This window comes from Thermobia domestica, chromosome 3, assembly GCF_964235325.1.
Source record: "Thermobia domestica chromosome 3, izTheDome1.hap1.1, whole genome shotgun sequence".
NCBI classification, from domain to species: domain Eukaryota; kingdom Metazoa; phylum Arthropoda; class Insecta; order Zygentoma; family Lepismatidae; genus Thermobia; species Thermobia domestica.
The window spans coordinates 146,633,983-146,653,543 of record NC_137456.1 but is presented as its reverse complement, the minus strand read 5'-3'; the positions used below and the strand labels follow the sequence as shown (position 1 = coordinate 146,653,543).

Genomic DNA, 19,561 nt, shown 5'->3' with positions numbered 1-19,561 from the left:
TTTAATAAGAGTACCTGCCTACCTTGGGTCCCCTCACCATCTGAACAGGACTCGGAGCCCGTGACCTTTGTCCACCCCAAGGATGTTATTAATAGAGGGTCTGCCCATATGTATCGTCATCATATTAAATCGATGAAGCCAAAAAACAACCGAGCATCGGCACATCTGATTGGCTACTCTCGTTTCCACCATAGTCTGATTGGCTACTTTCGTTTCCGCCATGATTGTTGGCTCAAAACATTACGATCCTATTGGGCGGAGTGGGCAGAGTAGAGGTGGCGAAACTGTTACGTATGGCTTCAAGATTTTGTTGTAAGGGCAGATTTTCTATTTTATAAGATACTTGGTCCACTCTGTCTACACAGAGGTTACGCCAGTGATGTCATTACCCATTCTTTGCTCTACGTCCTACTATTGCACCAGTCATGTTATGTCCCTGCATATAGATCCTATACGTAACATTACTCAACTCTGCTCCCTCTATGTACTCAACGGTTGCAACCCTAAGGCCTAAAACGATAATTAATTTAAGCGTCTTCATCAGTTGGGGAACCGGTTACCCTAACCTAAATACGCACCTGTGTATATCAGTAATGACAAACAAGCCAAGAAACGAATTATTTTGAAGGCATTTTCAAAATTAATCAAAAGGTAACGCCAAAATAATGTCTCGCTGTTCTTAAACAAGAAGCGAGCACGTATCAGATATATGCCCCTTCGACAGAAACTTATGAAACTCATAAAGAATGGTTAGGTTATTCATTTATTTATTTTTGAAAGACTTAAGTACTCGATATATTTTTAATTAAATTATTTGAGTTGGTGAGGACAGTTGCGTCATCGCGCAATCCAATTTTCTGGAAAGTGAGACAGTGTAGTGGGAAACAGCTTATTCTGAGAAAGTTGATCTTATATGATTGTCTGTACACCCGCCAACTACAGTTGGTTCAAGCTCCAGTTGCGGTTCAAGGCTTACGTTCCGTCCTTCATAACCTTGGTGTTGCGTAATAACTAAAGAAATTGAATGTAATTGAAATATATTCTGGAGTAACATTTCATGTTTCAATTGGGACTCTGGAGTAATGTTATCTACTAATGTTCAAGGCCCACGTTCCGTCCTTCATAACCTTTATGTTGCGTAATGACTAAAGAAATTAAATTTAATTGAAATATATTCTGGAGTAACATTTCAGGTTTCAATTGGGACAATAGAGTAATGTTATCTACTAATGAACGTTTTCCATTAGTATTTTATTATACATTTCAAGCTTAGGGGGCATGAACAAATAAATGACACCCCTGATTAAATTACTAAATTTCATTTCAAGTCACTTAATTTTAATAATATAAAAAGATAACACTTGCAGTCTGGAACATAATTTGTCAACACTGATCAATTGATTTAAAAAACATATATACTCATGACTGATCCAACGAACAGTGGCAGTTTTATTTATCATGTGAAAGCATTAATATTTTGCAAAAAGTAAAATGTATTGATTAATTTAAAAGATTTTACAAGAGACCGATTCTCCGCATTGAGCGGTTGGTTTATTACCTGTCACTCAATGTGTCGCGTGCCAATTTTTCCTCTCTTAAGGCCAATCTACACCATAAAAGATCTTGTACAAGATCTTGTAGCTGTCATAAAAAAATCTTGAAACCCAATCTTTCTATTTACTGTCTACACATATCAACTTCTTGAAAGCAAGAAAGACATTTCCACCCATGCAGCACTGCACTCTAGTGGACAAATAGTGAACCTTCTCATTACAGGGTTCTGCCTGGATGACAAATGGGTTTACCTGAATCACCTGAATGAAGTCTATCTGTATATTGTATTTTTCTTCACATTTATGTGGCTTTCAGATATTCACTATTTTTAATTAAGAGTTCAAATACAGAATTACACACCTCCAATTTAAAAAAAATCCTTACATTTGACCTTTTTCTAAACAAAGAATCGCAAAATTTGAAATATTAAAGAAATTGGCCTTAATTCCCTCTTCAACATCGAAATTTTTGACAACGCTGCAGCATGTGTTCAGTTATATATAACAAGGAGTTGATATGCCGAATTTCACGTCCCTTACTTAAGGGATTTCTAAAATACTCTCGGTAAAACATTTGAACACCCATTACCGCTTCCCCATTTGAGTTCGTATTTTAATTTAAATTCCTTTCTGATTCCTTGCTATCATATTAAAATGATTTTTCTTCCAAATATCACATTTTTTTAGTATATTAGTATGACCTGGGCCAGTGGTGTAACTACAATGGAGCGAGTGGAACAGTTGCTCCAGGGCGCACAGTAAAAGGGTGCATGTGCGAACGGACTTTATGCAAAGAACGTTTGAAATCATTTCAAAAGGTACGCTATGACTATTAGCAATTAATTGGCAACAGCCGATACCGGAGGCGGATCCAGGAATTTTTGAGGGGGCTGGCAGGTTTGAAAAATAAACTTGAATCATTTTTCGATATTTGGTTCGCTAACTAAAAGTGTGGACTGCAGTGCTTCATAATTCGTATTTATCTCCACCCTTCTAGAGGCGGCACTGAGGAGTGGCGAACGCACCCAGAATCTTCCTTTTGAAAGAAGTTTTATATATATTTTTTTCCTAAAGCCTTTAAACAAGCGCTCCGTTAGGGACTAATTTATATATTTTACTCCTCATGGAATATGGATTTCTCTCAGGATTAGAAACCTGCTTGTGTTTGATTATTTTTGAAAGTATATTTTAACATCAAAAGATGATATTATATTACGAACGTTTCTATTCTATCCATTAATTAAATCATATCTAAAAGTGAGACAAGTGTAATATCAGAGAAGGGGGATGGGATAACGAGTCAGTTGTTACGCCATGCCAGCTCTGTTGGCCCGTGCGAGCAGGTGTTTTCACGATTCATCTTACAAATATCTCCCAAACCGTTACTCCCTGTTAAAAATCTTAGTGAACCTTCTTTGTAGAAGTAGTCTTAGAAATAAAATGAAAAACGAACAAACAAGCCAGACTGTACGATAACGAAGATAAGAGTGATACCGTAAACGCTTCCAGAGGGAGAGGGTCTCGATTTTTACAAATATCCCCTAACCAGTTACTTCCAGCTATAAATTGTACTGAATCGTATTTGTACTACGTAATCTTAGGGGGGGAAAAAGAGTGAACGCGCTAGGGTATATAGTAACGAAGATATGAGTGATGCCATAAACGCTTCACAGGGGGGTTTAGGGGAATAGCGGGATAAGCATCGGAGAGAATTTAGGAGAATTTTGAGAAATTATACCTTTACATGTGTGCTAACGATTGGTAGATAATTCATCTTGCTACAAATTTGTTCTGACATTTTCCCTTCATTGACCGGGCTAGTGGGCAATATATATATATATAACCGGGTCACGGATAATTCGCAACAGAAAATGAAAAGGGGTCAATTCCCACCAGGAAAGCAAAAGGAGATAGGTTATTCGTTAGCTTTCAATTCGGTTCCAATTAGCTTTTACTGTTTGCACTTGAAAGTAAAATACAAACCCATTAGAGGGGAATTTTAACTTGCTTTGAATATATAATGAAACTGCCAATAGTATCTTTACCGGTGTCTGTACTGTCAGAATGGACGGACAGATTTGAGTTCAATATTCAGCAACTTAAAGCAGATATAGTTTTCGGCAAATTTCAGAAAACTACTCAAATCAATCCATCAATTCCAAAGTTACAAGCAAAATAAATTTTACAGAAGAGAAAGAAATTTTGTCGCTGATTGTACATTCGTCACTGGTTTGATTCGTCGTGTTGGAACAATTCTAGTTCATAACATGTAAATTTAAATATCTATTACATTCAGAGTATTTTCCCACATTTTCTGTACTTCAATTATAAATGGTGCCAAAATTTCCGTTTGCTTCGTTTCTTGGTGCCAAAATTACCGGTGCCAAAACTACCGTGTCAAAACTACTGGTGCCAAAATTTCCGTCTTTCGTTAATCAGTAGGTCCCGTCTCATATAGCCTCGCTGCTGAAAGGTACATTAAACTCAAAATCAACTCAACTCAATAATAATAATAATAACATAATCCAGAAATGCTTTAGGGTTGGCTGCAAATCGGATGATTAATATATATCCTTCATATACATAAAACAAAACCTAATAGACGACTAATTAGCTTCCATGGGCACGTTTTACGTTACAGAAAGATCAGTATTATAAACGTAATTTGGAAGATTGTATAAATATAAAGAAGCAGGCAACAATGTAATCCTGGTATCTTATGCGTTCATCACAGGGATGATACCGTATTCTAGTAATATACATAGAATATAGAAATAGTCTATAGTTGTTTTAAGACATTGGATAACTCCAGTATGTGACGTAAAATAAAGTGCATTTTCAGCGAAAAACAATTCCGCATTTTTCGCCTGTGATCAGTACACCAAGATTTAAAAAAAAAAAAAAAAAAAAAAAACTTGGACGAATATTATTTTTTTTCCCCTCTGTGAATTTACAAACCCGAAATTCGGAAACAGTGTGTCCCAAATCCTCCCGATACGTTTCAAAAGTGCAACTATTTAATTTCACCAGTGCAGTGATTAAATCTCCATGGATTGGAAATTAAGATGTGTTTTGTGCTCCTGAAATTGACCTAAATTGCGTAATATTTCTCAATTAGTATAGGGGACCAAGGAGTGGTCCAAGGACCTATTATATCAGAATAACTTATAATGAAAGATATTTCTCCCTATGGTTGGGGATGAGAAGTCGAACCTAGAAATTTAAATGGAATTAATGTTTATGTAATTGAAATAAAAATATGGACTGAAAGTTTATTTGATGTGCATCGAGTGATGTACCCTAGAACGAATATGACATGTCTTCGACGTGAATATATATATACAGTGAAACCTCTGAATAACGGACACCAATGGGACATGCATTTTTGTCCGTTACTGAGAGGTGTCCGTTACAGGGAGGTTACAGAAATTTAATTTCTCACAACAGTAATTATATGCAGTAAATACATTATGTATGAGCGTAAATACGTAAAATTCAATATGAAAATACTCTATTTAGTACGTAGACCCTATTTGAATTACTGAGAAAGATGAAGGAGAAATTCATTTCTGTTAATTATTATTATTGATGGGGAATGTGTTAATATATTCGTATACTGCAGAAGATAATGCGTGTATGGTTATTTTTAGTACGTGTTATCACCCTGTAAGCGTTTTTCATTTTCAGTATTTTTGTTGCGGAAGAAACGTGTATGAGTGTGTTTGTGTACTGGCACAGTATCTTCGTTGGCGGAATGGATGAAAAGGAAGTTATTGATAGTGCATATGTTTATTGACCCAGGCTTGTTCCAGTATCATAACTAAAAGAAAAATGTTGTTTTTCCAAAAGAGTAAAAGAAGAAACATTGCTCATTGAAAATGTTATTGTAAAACAAACAATGTTTGTTTTATTATTTCTGAAATTATCGGGAAAGATGCAAGGCCCAAAGGAAAAGTGACTTAATATGTTAGGGAAGGAAAGATCTTTTTCATAGAATTCTTGGCCATACGACTGACTCTACATGAGTGTTATTGCTTATTGAAGGTTTTCTAGGATTTCCACCAAAAAGCAGTTTATCGCGGGGAGAAGGAAGGATTTCAAGTTCAGTTTGAAGCTGTTCTGTTTGATAGTTAACCAGCTCATGATAGACACACTTGTAGGGAAAAGACTTTTCTGTCTACTGTAATATATTGCAGAACCGAGAATAATTCCTGTCCGTTATGAAGAGGTTATTGAACGTTTGGGGAATAAAAGGACTGTCCGCGTCCCTATCTGAGAGTGTCCGTAAAAGGGAGGGTTTTGTTCCGTAAGATAACATATGTTTTGGCCGGGACTAAAAAATCTGTCCGTATTATAGAGGTGTCCGTTATTGAGAGGTGTTCGTTAAGGGAGGTTTCACTGTATATGTTTAGGTAGAGACCACGGAAAAAAAAAATATGGACACTTTGACTAGTGCAAGTGAGTCTCGCTAAATAAATTGATGTTAGTAATATGAGACAGGACTCAAAAGTTGAATAATTTGGCTTAAAAAGAACCAAAACTCATCGAAGATTTTCTCTAAAACATTTTTTTTTTAAATTACACGTTGTAGAATGGTCAACGAAAATTTTTTTTATTTTTTCATTTATTTCACGAAAATTTAAGTATGTTGACATCCTATTGTCAATACTTGAAGTATCATTATGTTTTTTTTTATTCATTCTTCTTTTACTTTCAATGTATTTAAATTCGTTAATATCTATACATATAATGTAGTAATTCCATACTGTCGTATCTATGTGACTATTGATGACAAACATTTTTTTTTAACTTATGCAATTGTAACTTATCTGTATTCTGCTAAACTAATATTTTTTTAATAGATGTAATAAACTGTTTTGTAAATTGTAGTTAGGTTAGTTTAATTTAAATATACAAATCCTATACGCTGTCCTGTATGAGTGTGTGTGTGGCTGGACATTAGATTTAGTTTGAATTGAAATATTTGTGTTTACCTATATGTAGACTTGCTCATTAATGGTAATCAGTGGCTGCAGTTTACAACTAATAAATACTAATGAAAACCGCTGATTCTATCTGAAATGGCTCTATGAGAGGAGCGAAGAGAACAAAAGAAGCCGGAACTAACCATTGTTTATTAATATTTTGGAATATTGAATCTCCAGAGACCAATTAAATATTTTTTTTTCCTGCGACCAGTTTAACAGTACAATCGATCTCAGAATTTAAACCTCAAGTGTTGAATTAACATCGAACAGTTTTGAAATGATAATATAAACTTTCTCATTTATTTTCGGCGCTAGCCTGGGGTGATCTCCGAAAATGTGGTCATCCTGGTGCTAGGTCCGGTGTGTGTGAGTCGACATGTGGCTATCTCGACCATCGAATACCAAATCATTACCGAATAATCATTGAAATCAATTTCAATTCGACAACTTTTCAACTCCTTTTACCATATCCCCTAAATTAACCAATAACCGACTTTCTCTTTCCTCCATCTTCTTACTCTCCCTCTTTTACCTTCTTCCATTTTCCTTTTCTTCTTCTTCTTCTTTTCCTTTCTCTCCTTCTTTCTCCTTTTAAAAATAAAAACTGAAAAAGGGGGTCGTGACTGGGAACTCAAGTTGAAATAAACACGGTCATACATTTATTACATTTTTATTTTCTCTTCGGAAGTCCGATAATAAGAATTATTTTATTTTGATGAAATCTAGAATACTCTAAGTTAATAAGATAATGATACATCATCCCCACGAAGGATGAAAGGTTCCCACTCACGACTTGACTTGACTTGGGTTTACACTCTATTTCCAAATACACTATGCAGTACCAGGACCATACAAATTTTTTTTCTTTTTCAACCAAACTATAAAAATTCTCACTTTTATTCTGTGGGTTCGAGGAGCCTCCCTTGTTGGACCTACTTGAGACCAAAAAAAAAAAAAAAAAAAAAAAGCTTGGACTTCCAGGGTTAATCAAACTTGGAAAACAATTCAGTTGGTATTCGACTCTGGAAAATCGAAGTCCCGGATACTCGACGCAAGAACAAACAGCAATGAAAACCATAATGTCAGGTTCAGCAAATGTTAAAAGCACAGGAAAAATAGACCGCTAATGGATTTACATATCACTATTTACAAATAGTAGGTTTTGCCAATATCAAAAGTTCAGAACAGAAAATAGCAAACAAAATATAACTATTTATAATGCAATAAGTGTTTTACATGTCCACTTTCTATTATTCATATCATTATAAGAAACAACAAGCAAAAATTTTTCAAACATTTAGTTCCAGTGTTATACGTTATGCACAAAGACTGGAGTCGTTTCTGCAAAATCTGAAACACTCTTCCAATTTTCTCTTTTGGTGGTTGACCCACAGCATCTTGATGAAGCGCAGTTGAAGCCGTTTCTTCAACTTGTTGAATCCCATGAATAAACTTCCAAATAGTTGGGTGGGACATTCCTACCAAATGATGAAACTTCTAGTTCCACGATTCACAAATATTATTTGTCCTAGTTGCTGTTCAAAGTGGCTTGGTGAACATTCCAAGTGTCTGGGGAATATAGAAGGGGCACATTACGTAAGCGAATATTCCCAGACCAAGCTTTAACACGGCAATACGCGCCGGACACGTAGTACTATCAAAATAGTCCAGAAGTTCCAGCTCTTCCTCTGAATTGTCTTGTATTAATTGATGCACATCTTCTATGAGAAGAAATGCCAATCCATTCGTTTTCTCGCAAAATAGACGAATATTTTCATTGCTCTTGTACCGTAATGTGAGTCCAAGCTCTTGGACCTTCCTTCATGTTGACTGAGTCAGATGAAAAACCCAACGGTGTATACGACTTGAATTTCCAAAAGTTGCTTTTACAGCCGCATTTCCTCTATCTTGAAATCCATAACCACAGTTACAGGGTTTGGATATTCACTAAATTCATTGCACTTATGCACCACCACACGAAAAAGTTCTTCATATGAATTTTGTGTGTTGCAGTGCATTAAGGCGTAGGCCTACACCTAGTAAAGGAAGTCTTACCTCAAATAACATATACGTGATTTTTTTTAAGGAACCATTGAAAAAATGCCGTCCACCATCCATGTTTCACTTCTCAATAGCTCCATAAGGCTATATTTAAAGACACTTATGCTTTGCCTCTATTTAGTTCAACAAAGGTGAAAAATAACCGTGACAAAATTTCCTATATGATAATATTTCTGTGAAAGAATTACTGGAAATGTAATCTCTTGTCTCAAATACGATATCTAAAATAGGGCTATGTAACTCATTATTTAATAATAGAGGAAGCAACTACAGTTTTAGAGGAAGCAACTACAGTTGCCCTGTACAAAAGCTCCAATTTAAGCAATACTTTACATGCAGTAACATAACTAGGTGGTTGCGTGTTAAAAGGACATTAGAAGAACTTAAAACACCAAAACGGCGTAATCGAATTTTCCGAAGAAATAAAATTAATTTCGATGATTTTTTTCCAAACCAAACTTTGACTTTCCGCTGAATAAAGTCAAAGTCACTACTCCAAAAATGAAATGAAATGAAATCTCTAAGTTTTACATCCCACGGTTATGCTGGCTAGGCTAAAAGAGGCAGTGATGAAGAGAAATGAATGAAATGGTGAAATGAAGAAAGTGTGAGGAAACGAGAGAATCCCGAGAAAAAACATGCACACGATATTTGTCCTCCAGAAAGCTCACGTGGCGCGAGTTGGGATCGAACCAAGAACCCCATGCACCAGAGGTAAATGTTCTACCACTGAGCCATCGCTGCCTCTATTAATAAAATTGCAAACCTTTATTCATGTTATAAGTCTACAGCATACAGTATATATATATACATTGTATTATTTATACCTTTTATAAACTATGAGATGTAAATAATGCCACGGACCTTCTAACGTCGTAAATATATTTCACGTGAATTACTTTTCTATATTGAAAGTATTTATGGCCAAAACCTATCAACACGATATTTTCAGATTTCGAACATCCAAAACTGGAACGTTACGCGCTTAAAAGTAGGTCAGATAAGCTAGTGAATCTGCATGCATAGTAAAATTAAGTGAAGTTGACTGATAGTAACTTCCCCTCCATCACATTTGGTGCCTCAACTCTCTGTGCTATTCGCCTATCTTCACAAAATTGATTCCCTCCCTTCACAGTGTTTCACGAAAAGCACTTGGACCCAATAGAGCGCTCAACTCTTATGCGTTTGGTCCATAGGTCAATTTCAGCCACTGTCAAGTGAGCTTTTGGTGGACAAACACTGTGTGCTTGGGATTCTCCTGTTGCATTCAACTTTATTCAACCATTATCACCTATCTCATCATCAACCATAAGTCACGTTAACATGTTGCTAATATATTAAACTTAAAGCGAGTTATACTGAAGTAATCGGTAATTAAAGGAATATTTAATTGATGTTATAATAACTGTTGTACTTACTCAGGCTTTTGTTTCCTTCCTTTGTTCTTTTTAATTGTAAACAAACCTCGTTCAGTAAATGACTCATCATCATCATCTTATTATTATTATTATTATTATTATTATTATTATTATTATTATTATTATTATTATTATTATTATTATATTATTATTATTATTATTCACCAATTTAATGCCCGAGGCTACAAATATCGTTCGGTAGTTAGTAAATATATGAAGCTTATAATAAACTAATAAGAGCGTGTTGCGTAGTAAAGTATTAACAGCACGAAGTAGAAGATATAGAATGAGGGGTGTTACGACCTCCCATGCCATGATACGATATGCATAAACCGACTCGCAAGAAAACGACAGTTGTTCTTTGTTCAATGACGTCACTCATGATGAAAGAAACAACTGTCCATAGGCGGTCAGAATCTCACATACAGATGGATGTATGAAATATATAGCTGACGTATATAATATACGTATACATGTGTAGTATACGGAAGTTTGTTAGATGTCAGACACCCTGCAGCGACATGATATAATGTCTAAATGAGAAAAAGGCAGTAACTATGTAGTATATGGATAACGTATGATCCGTACAGATTTCCGTACTAATCGTAAGGATTCCTTCCATATATTTGTACAACATACCGCTGTCCGAATAACGGATTTTTCTCAGTGTACACATAATTCTATACTATATGCAATAGTATCATATATACTTTGATTTTCATATTTATATTGTCAATGTAAATAGCAGCAATACAAAATATCAATATCAATATCAAAATACTTGTATGTTTTTTTGTAGTTTCAATCAAATCATAGGGTCAGATAATGGGGGATCAGGGCCTTCTTACGCATCCTTTTGCATTGTTTGCTTAATATATGGCCAAACATGTCTTGAGGCTGTGAACTGTGGAACATTTTACGTACTGTGAGCAGTGGCGGTTTTAGCGGGTAGACACGGGGCTACCCAAAAATATATAAAACTGAAAATATATAAACACTAAAAGATATAATAAAAAGTAAATATATTTTCACTTTTTCTATTAATGGTAAATAATTATTTAATAAACAGCATCAACAACTACTGTACAGGTAATTTCCTATTGTCATTAATCAATCGAATGTGCATATGTATCCATACGCGAGGAGCGGACCTACCCAAAATTAAAATCCTAAAGCCGCCCCTGACTGCGAGCTTTAGCATGTTGGAGGTGAACTTCTGGAAAACAATACAATTGAAATGACTTGATACTAGACCGAAGTAAGTTTGTTTTATCTTTGTTTCAGCTATAATGTCAAACGGTTTACTTGCAACTGAGTCAGTCAATTTTCAATTTCTATGCAGTTAACTTTCTTTTTTTTCTTTTTCTTTAATCACATTCATTTTTACTGATATAGGTGTGAATAACGCTGCTAATAAGAGAATAGTATCTAGGTATTTTTCCAAGAAGAACAAGTAGAATAACATCTAAAATTTATGATAAAACTAAAAGAAAGAGTTATTCTTCTTACAGAATTATTGCGAAAAAATGAAATGAAATCTTTAAGTTTTACGTCCCACGGTTATGCCGGTTAGGCTAAAGGAGACGGTGATGAGATATGAATGAAATGGTGGAATGAAAAAAGTGGGAGGAAACGGGAGAACCCCGAGAAAACCCAGGAGCATGGTGTTTGTCCACCACAAAGTCCACACGGCGCGAGCTGGGATCGAACCAGATACCCCAAGCAACGGAGGTGAACGCTCTACCACTGAGCCACCGCAGCTTCTATCTGCAATCAAAATATAGGCATAATTAGAATAATTGCAAAACCTAAAGGTTTCTGCTCAAGTACAACCCTGAAAACTATGTACATCGGTTCAAATTTCCATTTAATCCATCATATATATATATATATATATATATATATATATATATATATATATATATATATATTATTATTATTATTATTATTATTATTATTATTATTATTATTATTATTATTATTATTATTATTATTATTATGAAAGTTAGTAATTGTGAAAGATAATAACTTCGATTAAAGCTGCTATGATTACAGAATTTAGCTTGCAGTACCATCCTGAATTCAGTATGCTATTTTCATATCTGTGAGGAAATTAAATTATTTCGATGCCTACATTCATGGAACCGAGCTGTTAACAAAAGAAGAGACACTTGTTTTCCCTGGCAGTCGTAAAAATGTGTATTTTGGCTCTTCCCCCTCCAGCCCAAAAGAAACCGTTGTTTCGGAAGCGGCGCAACTGGATTTTCTTTTATGTCAGCGGGAGGGCGATAGCAGGTAGCAAGCAAGACGGCCCAAAAAGTTGGACACTGTTGAACTTCTTGCAAGATGGAAAAAATGTTTTATGACCCTATCAAGACTATGTGTACACGGGGAAATATGGTAGGGTTTCAAGATTTTTTTTATGACAGCTACAAGATCTTGTACAAGATCTTTTATGGTGTAGATTGGCCTTTATTTTACTTGGGGTACAGAAATATTCTATGGTTGGACAAAGTACCTCCTCTCGGCAACCATGTATGACTACAAAACTTGTACCTCAAAGGTCTTCGTTTGAAAAAGCCATCTGCTGTTTTATTGATATTTTACAACTATGATTTATGAGGGGGTAAAGATTGGGACTTGGAGTCTTTCCTGGGCGCCACACCGGCAACAGTTAGAAACACAAACAAACCAAAACAAGTTCCAAAAATGGCATGGCCAGTGTCAAAATAAAATTGCGTCACCAACTTCACAGATGTTTCTAATTCATCAAATCTTCCTTTGAGAACAGTTTTCTCTCTTCTTCTTCTTCTTCTTTTAAAAAAAAACACTTCATTGCAGAGAAACACCTTCCGCTTCTTTTCCTTCTTCTAAGGGAAAATACACAGGTAAAAAACGCTGATAAGAGATCCCAATCCTCCTTGTCGTAAATACAAAATAAAATACAATCTACGTTGTCCAAATAATCTTCTAAAAATTTTCGTGTATTTAACAATGCAATCTTTGCAGTAGGTTCTTTAGGAAAATGAAATGCACCGGGCAGTGATGAAGGGCAAAGCCACAGTTGAAATCTGATTTTTCAACACAAAATCAAAACAATTGTTATAACAATTCTCCAAAACAACGAAAAAATGTCTTAACAATTTGGGAAATTTCGGTGGCGATCATGATAGGATAAAATTGTATAATATTTAACCACTTTAATTGAGTACTTACGAACTAACATAGTTATATCTTAGGCTACTCTTAATCTCTTATGCCTCGTACGCACCTGATTATGTAGTTCTTCCTTGATATGGTAACGTAGAAAAGGAGAAAGTATACAGGAACCACAAAATGATCTCGGATTTTCAGTTATAATAAGAAAATAAAACGTAAGTGAAGACGAAGACAAAATACGCACCCTTGTGCCTTGTATCATTGTTGAATTTTCTTTGAATTCGAGTGTAAGTATAAAATGGTAGTGAATTTAAGATTGAGTGGAAAGTTAAAAGAGGCACACATACATTGCTGACCCAGAAATATCTGAAGACATATATTGCATTAATGTTTCCTTAATGATAAACAAGAATCAAAAGTATACTCCTGTTACGTTTTTCTGTTGAGAAACGGCAAGTACAAAGTGCAAAGTCATACAGGTGCAGATTTCAGGAATGTTAAAATATGTGTCATACGTCAATGATAATATGGAGAAACTGTCTACACTCAAATATCACAGAGTGAACTTAGTCCTAGAAATTATATTTAACGCAAGAATGAGACCTCGTGCTAGACAGAACGGAAATACAGTAAGACTTTGTGCATCAGAAGACACACTTTGATTAAGGATGTCTAGAGAAGGTAATTTGAAAGCGTTAGAAATAATTATATTTGATAGTTTCTTTTACTGCAAAATCTTTATCTTTTTTCATAGAAATAATTATAAAGTACCGAGAAACTTTCTGTAATAATATTGTATATATACCGGAATGGATTGATGCATATCAGAAGTAAAGAATTAAGAAAACAATACTATAATCTCGAATAGCAGAGCGGCTTTCTATAAAGAAGACTGGCAGAATTTTAGTTAAAATAAGACTAACCCGAAAATTAAAGTAAGCGGAACAATTTTATTTTTCGCAATGTGGAAGTGCGGAGTCAGGGCCGAGAATCTTGGAAAGACTGAAAGGATGCTACGAAAGCAGTGACAGTTGATAAAAAGCAGTGACATGTGCTGCTATGGAAGATGTCGATATCCAGTTAGCAGAGTATATTCCGTCAGGTGGTAAAATATCTGACATTTTGAATACATTTTTGAGATACACAAATAAGACGAAGGTGTTGGATGCCAAGCATAAGTTGAAGCACAGGAAGATATTAATTCACAAATAGTTTTTAAAAAGATATCCAAGGAAAGGAAACTATTAACAGACGAAATGTTAACAGCGCGAGAAAAAGAAAATTTACCGCCCTACCGTTTAACAAACTGAAAAAATACACAGAAAAAACCTTTACAGCAAATTTAATAAAAATGTAGTTTCCAGAGTGAGTGGTGTTTCTAGAGGAAGTGAAAGTAAAGATTTTATTGAAATTCATAACATTTATGAGGCGAGCAACAGCGGTGACAAAAAAGATCTAAGTATTGTAGATAGATGGTTACTTCCAAGGGTACCAATAGACACTACATCTCAAAGGGACAACGGAGAAGACATAGAGTGATGTCAGCAGATGAATGAAGAACACAATTCTAATGATAATTCAAGGTCAAAGACATTGAAGATATGCTATGAAAATATGGAAGAGTTAGCAGAGAAAATTCAAAACATGGACTTCGCTCCATGGGACAATTTCATATTTTTCTTCTGGAGACGTGATAAAAAAAAAAAACACTGTGATTTTCATTTGCCAGGTCACATGTTATACAAAAAACAAGACAAAATGTAAGCAAGTATGAAGGTGCACCGTCGAGTATAAAAAAGTTTTTATTAACGAACGAGTTACAAATGCCAGTTGTATTGAAATGCACAATTTTAAGGTATGATGTAGATAAAACAGTCGAATACGATTGATTTATAGCTTGGAATTGTGTATAACCACCCACAAAATTCTAAACTGTATAGCCGATTGAGAAGGTGAACAGTGCCCATACTCGGATTGCTGTGCTACATATACCAAAGATACCTAATATCCAAACATAACTTTGGCCAGATATCAACTTCATATTGTTTTGAATTTGGAAGATATTGTTGAAAATTCGAAAATTAAAATTTGTTCATATATCGTAAACAATTTAAGTACGAGGGTGAAACAAAACATGAACATAGTTCGCCTAAAGGGCCTTACCGAAAACAAGAAACAATGTATTTCACCCTTCAAATTTGTCGAAATTATCTAAATTCAAATATTTTTGCTTTATGTTTGAGTATCCACTTTCTAATTTTCCATCGTAGAACCAGCAAAGACCCTGTAATATATTTTGACCCTGGTTTGATACGAATGGTGAAACTTAGTGTAAAATAAAGAAAACCAAAGTAGGGGAGGCCTGGAAGATATCCAACCAGCGTTACGTCATATATGTTTTGTCTGGCATGAATACTATCACAAGTCAAAGATGGTTGAGTTTGATTTTCTCACTAGTCATGAATGGTTTTACTACGTGGCAATATGACTTTTATAATCGTCCTCTTCTTCAAATAACATAAGGTCACTAGTGCCATTGATTTTTTGTCTGTCTTAGTAGGATACCAATATTTTAAATCGTGCTTTACAGAAAACAATGTTTCTTATCATTCTTATATATAACATATACCCATATATAATGTACAAAATATTGTAACACACAAGATGATGATAATAGAAAAATATACAAATTTTCTTGTGCAAAGTCTTTCCTGTATTAGAAGACATTACAGGGAAAATGAAGTACACGGTTATGTGGAACCTTCAATCTTCATCGCTAAATCTGTGCGTTTATTACTGGATAGACAAAACCGACAGCACAGACATTGCTTAAAATCACTCTAGATCGAACAATTTTAGCAAAGTATCGAGCATATGAAAGGTAATAAATGTTTGCAGCGAAAATGAACAACATCAAACTGTTTTATCTCCGTGTGCACATTCACAATACTACAGCTTTAGATCAGAATACTTGATTGTACTTATAACAAAATCAATATAACACCTCTATGCCTTTCTACTAGTATGTCGAAATTGTATCTTGAATTTAACGATGTCAGTATTTTCTTTTAGAAAATGGAGATTGATGATGTTATCTTCGTTCATTTTTTCATGAGTTGTGTTGATTTTGATTTTAGCATCCCTTTCAACAGCGATTCTATATGAGACGTAGATCTAGTAATTAACGTGGAATTTGAACCAGATGAGCTCCCACTGGGAGTCAAACTTGGGTCTCTGAGGCCAAAGAGGCGTACGCTTACCGCTAGGCCACGAAGGGAAATATCATTCATTATTTCAGCCGAGTAGACAGCTGGCTGAGACAACAGATAGGAACCTGTGAAGAGAATTTTATTTCTCCATCAACTCCGGGAAGTTCAGGATACCGCAGATGTGACATTTGCAAAAGAGAATGTACACCTATCCCAATGGTGCTTTTCTACTTCAAATCCTAGTGTGTTCTCTGCGATGTGCTGCTGTTCTAGTTGTTGAAATTCCTCGTCGAGGCCAACGTCAGAATTTAAAAGATTACCAAGTGCATTTTGTAAGAAACAAGCTATCCAGCATAAAAATTCAACGGGAGGAACCACCTTGTCCAATTTGTGACATAAAAAATACCGTTGTCTAGTTGGTGATGCTATTCTGTCTAAGAATTCTATAAACGGTCTCAACAACCCATCGAATTTTTATAACATAGAGGGAAAAATTTGCCTCAACTGCAGTAAATTGCCTGCGCTTACCTTTCACTGTAGGCATTAAAAGTGTGAATCCTCTTCTTCTTTTTTTTTTTTTTTCAAATATTAAACTGTATCCCGAAAGTCGCGATTCACAGAATAAATATCAACTTGCACCATGAGTATCGCTAGCAAGTTTGGATCTTGAAGCACGTATCTTACTATTGCTGCATCATTTGTGCTTGCAGTATATCGTCACACAGTATCTACAATATAACCAGTCGTATTATCAATAGTAATTGGCTTACTTAAGGGCAACTTATTTGTCCAGGGTACAATATCCCTTCATAATAATTATGCAACGTCTTGCCTGTTAAATATACCTTCCGTCAAAGATTTGTACCGAATGATCAATAGTATTGTGAAGTTTCGTTGCCACGATAGATTTTTCAATTATTTTGAGCTCTTCTCGCGAACAGGTCGTGGATTCGAATTTCTACGGTAAAATGTTTTCTTTTCTTTTTTTTTTCGAAGGACGTCATGACAGATGCACACATATCGAAAACTTGCGGTTCCCTTTCCAGCCCAATAATTGCAGCACTAACACTATTCGAAACGCTAGTGGGAAATTTTTGAAAAAGGTAACAGTAGTTAAATGACAGGTTTGACATGGGTTCTGGAAGAGATACGATTATGAGAGTTATATTGCCACGTAGAGCTATTCATGAGAAGTAAGAAACTCAAACTCAACTACGTTTGACTTCTGACAATATCGTGGCGGCCAAAAATTTTATGGCTTAAAGTGCTTTGCATACCTTCCAGGCATGCACGACTTCGATTTCCCTCATTGAACATCAAGTTGCACAGCGAATATCAAACCATGGTCAAAATATATTATAGATGGGTTGGTGGTGCTTCTATGGTGGAAACTAGAAGGTGGTCATTGAAACATAATGAAACATTTTTCAATTTGAATATTTTCGACGCGCTTTTCGCTACAAATTTAAAGAGCAAAATACATTGTTCTTTGTTCCTGTAAGATCCTTCAAGCAAAGTATATTCATATTTTTGTTTCACTCTCGTACCGTAGGTCGTTTCCGAGGAACGAAAAAATTATCATCAAATTTTCAACAATAATTTCGAAATTCGAAGGAATTTGAAGTTGATTTTATAGCCGAAGTTATCTTTGTATATAAGTTACCTTTGGTATAGATATCACAGCAATCCATGTAAGGGTACTTTCTACCCTCTTATCTAGCTATACCGTTTGCAAATGAACATTTTTCTGACGAGTTAAGATCAAGCATTTTATAATTAGAAAACAAAGGGCGTAAAGATATAATAATCATGTCTGATTTCAATGCTAGGTCTAGGAAACTAGATGACAAAGTTAGTGTTACAACTGATACATACGACAGATTAGAGCTGAAAAATAGGGCATTACTACTAGAAATAATCAAAATAAAATAGTTAAGCAAAAAAAAAAAAATAATCTTCGTAACGTCTGTAATTTTGGTCTTGTAAATGATAAAGTACATAATTTGAAAAATTCTTGAAGTTCAAATGAATAACATTTGTGAGCTTATAAAGGTTTCATAATAAGCAAAGAATTATTCAATGATTTTAGATAAATTTACCGGTACATACAGGTATATTGTATCATGTTATTGAATTCCTATGTTGTAAAATGCGTTAGTAAAGAATTATTGCCATCACAACATTTTCTATGTTATAATCACAAACATTAATTACCATTCAGACATCCACGGTTTGTTTATGGAAGTGTCTCAATCCAACAGTCCGGTTCTCACCTTCAAACAAAGAGCAGAATTTGTTATTTCTCCTACATTTGGGAACACAATGAAATTCAACTCTATATTTGTTGTTTGGAAAAGAACAAAAAGTACGCTCCTTCCAGTGATATCTTCACATAGCTAGAGTTTCGCCTTAGTTTCCCATTTCTATCATCACATGAGTGCAGAGGAGAAAAAATTATTATAATGCATTTCCAGGCCGGCATTTAACAGAACATTGAATCTGAAGGTGGACTTTAGAAAAGTGTAAGATAGAACACGTGGACAGAGGTTCATACCAAACATTGTGACCTCACACGATTGTAAAATCTCAGATAGAAATCTGTGATACAAATTCCATTTTAAAAAATCAGAATTTTGGTTCATTTGTGAACTGTCACATAAAATAATATATTCTTACCATTTGATGTAGTTCCCAATTATGGTTAAATGTTATCTCGAATTGAATAACAATATTTTCTACATTATTTTCCGCAATACGGACACATTCACTTCCTAGTTTACAATGATATACTTTGAAACACTGTTTAATTAATTCAAAGTAAATTCAAAATAAATAAGCAAAATAATACACATTTTAGTGTATTATTAAAGATCTTTATAGTTTTTTTCTTTTTAATTTCAGACTTCTTTTCGGGAACTAAGCTTTGTAGAAACATCTTACGTAAAATGTAATATAAAACTTATATTATTATTTTCCAAATATTTACAATTTAGAGCATTAGTAAGAAGTAACTCTGAAAAATTCCTTTATTTAATGTAAGTGCTTCAAACTGGAAGAAAATAAAATCCTTGTATCTACATAATATTTGGAGTATGAGGTAAATTTTGTGTTTTCATCTACCCATTAAAAAGCACAAAAAAACTATTGAAGTATAAATAAAGAAATATTTCTGT

General features: G+C 34.6%; 1 protein-coding gene across 1 annotated transcript in view; it reads left to right on the top strand.

The window, feature by feature from the left end:
* Nucleotides 1-19,561, top strand: part of LOC145681987 (uncharacterized) — a 189,048-nt gene that overhangs the window by 65,489 nt on the left and 103,998 nt on the right. The window lies entirely within an intron of this gene.